Below are 6000 nucleotides of genomic sequence, written 5' to 3' on the forward strand. Positions count from 1 at the left end.
TGACTCCAATTTGTGACCTTACCCAACTGCCACTCATCCAACAATATGCGCGCTCGTTCTGCAATAGAAAGGTATCAGGAAGCCGGCATTTTCACACACGAGCGGATTTATTCCTAACACACAAATCTAATACATCACCTGGGTCTCGGGTCCCTCTCAATACACCTCTGTACGCCTCTGTTGCCACCAGCAGACGTACTCTACATCCGAGTTGCCCAGCCATGAGTTATACTACACAATATGCAAATGGCACATCAACAAAGGCATTCTGTCATTATTCTATTGGCTATGTGTATACTGCATTTAACTTTAGCTTGCTCTCATTGGTCTTTCTTCTCCTGCAGAATCACTTGCTCGCTCCTCCTGGTTGTAGTTTTCCTTCCAGGGTCACCAGTTGTTATCTACCAGCTGGCCCTGTGGGTCATCTTGTCCTCCTTGCTGCTCCTGGGTTATCGTTTGTTCTGGAACATTTCATTCGTGCACATCCTTGCACACATATCTTGTTTTGTCTCCACCGTCACACACTCAGCACTTTACAGTTTCATACTCTCATACACAGGATGTCTAATGAACTACTTTAAGATCAAACTCTTATATTCCTTTATTCCCTCTCATGACCTCAGACCACTGAGGTCATCACTCGAATACCTTGTTTTATTGTTAAACACGAGCTAAAAATCAATAGCCATAAGCTAAAAATCAGTAAACAATTAAAAAGTAGTAGAAAATTAAAAATCAGTAAAAAATTTCATTCTCCTCATGGCCTCAGGTCCCTGAGGCCACCTTCACATACTCACATCCCGAACTCCCGGAGGGCCACAGCTGTCTCCGCCTCCTGGGGGTCCTTCTGAGGGATCATCATGTACTGGCCACCCGGAGGGAGTGGCCCCAACGTGCGTTCAATTGTCTTAACAGTTAATGATCTGATACATGGAATACAGCAACATCCGCATAACACCATAATAGCGGCAAACACAGCGATAGAAATCAGTACTGATGCAATCAAGCTTTTATATTTACCAAAGACGTTTAACCAGTCAGAGTACCAACTGGTGTCCACACCTGAGTGCTCCTTCATTTTGTTACTTAGCGTGCGCAGACCCTCCAATGCCTTAGTGAGCCGACCGTCAGGAGACGTATTGTTGGGAATCAGAGTACAACACTGATCCCCAAAAATACCACACACTCCTCCTCTTTCCGCTAACACCATATCTAAACCTATTCTATTTTGGAATGCCATAAGAGACGTGGCTGTTAATTGCTCATGCACTGCCTGGAGTGCCGAGGGGGTGAAGTTCGCCAATCGTTGGACATTGTAGTGGACATAATTAATCCGGTCCACATTTTTGTTTACTGTAATGAGCAGGAAAATACTCTCCCATCCTGCCGCCACTTGATCCACCAATTTGTATTCATCAGGGACCCCTCTCGAAACTCCAATTGCATCTATGTACGTGGGGTCTCCTGCATTCAACCATTCTTGCATGTCCTTTTTCTTCCTCACAAGGAAGGGGATTCTTTCCCACTGTCCAACGCCTTCCCAATTTATTCTGGACACGTCTAATGCTGTCACACTAATTGGCATGATCAGCGTTACTAGGGCGCACTTACCTGAGGCATTGGAGGGAAGCCTATCGTACAACACTTTAGCTCCACACCACAGCCAAACATCAGCACGAGCGAGAGGGATTCCTGCTGGCAAAGACACATTTTCATTACACCATGACTCCTGGATATTTCCAATCCCAGGGCCAGTCCCATTTAACTTTAGGCAGGTGAAATTTTGTTGTGCAACATGGGCGTCAAAAATGGGCTTTTTCTTTTCCATATCTGTCAGTGGAAAGGCCAAGTCCAATTTGCTGCACTCTCCTTGGAGAGTCTTGTTATACAGGAAACCAAAGAGACAAGTTTTGGATACAGCAGTTGCTGCCATGATTTTCAAAACTGGTCTCGCACCTAAACATACCAAACAATTTTCGTTAGTATTGTTAGCGGCCTGTTCAGCCATCAGGAGCCAATTATTAGTGACCATAGAAATACCTGTGTGAATCATAAACCAGTCATCCACCGTCATCATTGTTTTGGCCGTGGTACCCGTTTGACGGGTATAATTATTTAACACTGGTGCTTCCCCTTTTGTCATAGTCCCATTCTCACAAATGATAATTGGAAAATATGGATCTTTTCCAGACGAATATGCCCACAACTTAAACCCCCAACATGATGTATTTAGCACTAACACTTCTTGGTGTGGTGGCGCAATTGACTTATCACCCATTGCAATTGTCAATTTCAATATCTCCCCTTCTTTTCTTAGGAGGATCTTATTATGGAAATACTTAGCAATATTATTCTTTGACGGTGTCCAATAATCACCCGCCTGTGTGGTAACCAAGGAATCCCATCCCCACATTGTCACATGCCCTGTCATATACCACCAATAACCAGGGAACATGTCTCCAGTTACTACCGGCATGTCTGCCATCACTGATGTATACCCTTTATTGGTATATTTACGTGGGTAGTTGTATTAGGGGCCACTGTTACTCTCACCGAATTATTGTATGCCCAGCCTATTATCCAAGGCTGGTAGCCTTTTTTCTCCCACTCATTTTCTGACTTCACCTCTCTTCTCCTTCTTGGTTCCTGTGGGCGTACCAAGGGCCAGTCCTGGTACCATGGTTGATAATTGTCCAATCTGTCTAACAAATCAAGCCATTGTTGAGTCCAGTTGAAATTTGTCACCCAAGCGTTCACCTGTGTCGGTTGTTTATACTTCAGATTTAGCAGTAGTTGTTGTGTCTGTGTCAGCGTCTTACCACCATCTTGCTCTGCTTCATACCATACCGTTCCATTACAGGAATGATACACCATCACTCGTTCTCCTTTCGCTCCATCACTTCTGCCATCCCGCACCATATGTTCACACGCCAACTTAGTCCACACAAAGCACAAGCCAGCAAGCAAAATAGTCAATAAAGTTAAACATTTGCATCGTCGTCGTCTTTGTTCAGACACTTTTGAGTCCGACTTTGATCCAATTCTCGCCATCGACACGTTCCCTCTCTTGACCTGCCCGTCCGGGCGGTCAACCTTTATGCTCACCATTGGCAGGCACTGTGCCCCTGTGTCCTCCATATCTTTGTCTGCTTCCTTCGGCCATCGATATTGAGGACGGCGGACCGGACTGGAGCAATCAACTTCCAATTGGATCGGCTGAACGGTATGACAAAAACCAACATCAAATGGACCCTGTGACCACAAGGTCTGTGGCATTTGATCCAGCATCGCCTGTGCAGACTCATGGTCCGTCTGTTCCCGCCCATGATGGCGGTCCAGGAAGACCAATTCAAGGTCTGACTCATCTACCATTTTTGCCATTATCCTGTAACTTTTGGTTGCGGCCGAATGCCACACATCTGGAATCTCAGTCATCATCCAGTCATGTTGTTGTGTTAATCGTTTCACCATGGGCCCCAATTGGCGGGGCTCATGGCCTGGCGACACAGCCAGTGACAGGCAAACCTTCCTCACTCATTCGATACCATTGCTCTTGCTCCGGCGACAACTATACATATGCTGCCACCCCCTCGGGGCCCACAAAGATGCATGGTGATTGTAATGTCCAATCATCTCCCTCAATTTCTTCAAACGCATCTCTATATATCTCATCTGATTCTCTATCATAATATAGAGTGCAATGCAATGGATCCACTGGGGGGTGGTACGGTGCTAATGCCTGGATCCACGGTTTCCACAAGAGGTACGTGGAGTAGACACCTCCCCCAAATGGAGTCTCAGGATTCAATCTCGCCCAGTAGATTCGTGCCGTTTCTGGTACTGTGGGGAGTGGTGCCATCAACCACTGACCCTGAGGTGTCACAGGCTGGGAGCATTCCAGAACCTGTCCGTCAGGAAATGTCACTGTAAGTCCCTTCTCGCCGCACAAAATCTGGGCTCTCAATGCTGACAACATGTCTCTGCCCATCAAATTGATGGGTGTGTCCATTGCATGAACATATGAATGATATAGTTTCTGTCCGGTGTTTGTGATTTCCGTTTTCAATGGCCGAGTAAAGGGCAGAGTCTGAGGACGTCCAGAGAAACCGACCAACGTTGTAACTCGTTTCGACAACGCTGTACTTGGCAGTGGCATGTTGATCGATGAATGTGTTGCTCCAGTGTCCACCAACATCTGGACCGGAGTATCTGCCACTGTCAACCAAAGCATTGGCTCTGCCTGGCCAGTGCTTCTCGAGCTTCCCAGGCCCCCCTATTCGTCCGGGCCGTACCACGGGTCGGCTTGGTAATACTGCCCTTGTGGATTCGGCTGTGGCCACGGGCGGGGCTGCTGCGGTCCCCTTTGGTGTGGTGGCCCTGCTTGCTGGTTCTGCTGCTCCGCCCCCGGTGGTGGTGGTGGGTTGCCATTACAATCCCGTGCCCAGTGATCAGGGGACCCTGAAGCAAGTCCCTGGAGCGAACCAATTCCGCCCTCGTCCCAGGGGGGCGCCACGACCACGCCCTCTGTATCCACCACGGAACCCTTGGCCTCGGCCCCGTCCAGCCCCCACTGGAGTCTGATACATCTGTTTTTGTTTAACCTTTTCTTGTTTTGCCTCACCATGCAACTTCGCCAACTGTAGTTTAACCAAACTAGTCGCCAGAGCGTCAGTTTCCTTTTGATCTTTATTTGCTTTTTCCTTGTAGATGCGGCAATGGTGTATCAAATGCCTCTTGAATCTCGGTTCCGGACAGACCAAAATGAGATCATCAGAGATCAATTCTCATAATCGCTTGCACCTCATTTGGGAGGCCATTCAGCATCGCCGTCCTGAACATCATCTCAGCTTCAGGGTAGCTGCCTGGGTGTTTACCTGTGGTCTCAATCCACATTCATTTTAAAGATATTAATTTTATTCTTTAACATCTACATCGGTTGTTGACAAAGTACACAAATAAACATCATACTTTCTCCATGGCCAGATGCAACACAGCGGATCACACTGCAAAGGCCAAATTGATCTTTTTTAAATCAACACAATGCAGCATCATTTTGGGAGTGTTCTATATAAATTGCCAACTCATCTCTCCCCTATTCATTATGACGCTTAGTTCCCACAAATACCATATTGTTAAAGTTAACAAAACGGCAACCAAGATGGCCACCTAACATGCAATAACGTCATTGTTTCTTTACATAACGTTTTTGCCACTGTTAAGGCATTCAGTGTTCATTTTGAAACAATTCAATCCATTTTGAGAATGCATCTATTATGATCAGGCATTATAACCCTATGGATTCTCTTTAGCACATGTCAAACAAGCTCTACAAAATGTATGTTTATATAACTTAGAGAACCCATATAAGGTGTTGTATTACTACATACGATTACATTATCATTTAATATGACACATCTTTCAAAATTGCTTTTGGTTTGCGGTGCAAATCAGATAAACTACAATGTAATAAATTCTTTTTATTTACCTATTTTAGCCAATTTCATCCTTTTAACACAACACTGACAGCACACAGACAACACAAAAAACAGCAGAGACACAGCTCACAAATAATACCAACAAATAACGCTGCGCAAACGTCATAGAGGATGACGTTTTGGTTATACTTTTTTCTCATCAGTGCCTTTTATCCTTCATGCAAATGTGCATCACTCTTCTTCAAACATTCTCTGAAAAACTCACACTTTCTCTGCCTCACCCGCAGCCATAGCACCCCCCGTGCGAGGGGGGACGCGGCATCAATGTTGATTGCTCACAGGCTGGCCATTTCCTGCAACAATCATGATGCCGGCCCACCACCCACACGAGCATAGCACAGACCCACGACTACGCGCAAGCGCAGGCACGCTCCTCAATCTCACCCTCTCAAAGGGCAGGCCTACTTTACTGTTCCCCCTTCATCATATTCACATTCAACATCTTTCACTGTCTTCTACACAACATTTGTTGTCTCTTATTCTCATCCTATCAAGCCACCTTTCT

The sequence above is a fragment of the Syngnathus leptorhynchus genome, chromosome 4 (genome assembly GCF_054491065.1).
Source record: "Syngnathus leptorhynchus isolate UIUO chromosome 4, UIUO_Slep, whole genome shotgun sequence".
Taxonomy (NCBI): domain Eukaryota; kingdom Metazoa; phylum Chordata; class Actinopteri; order Syngnathiformes; family Syngnathidae; genus Syngnathus; species Syngnathus leptorhynchus.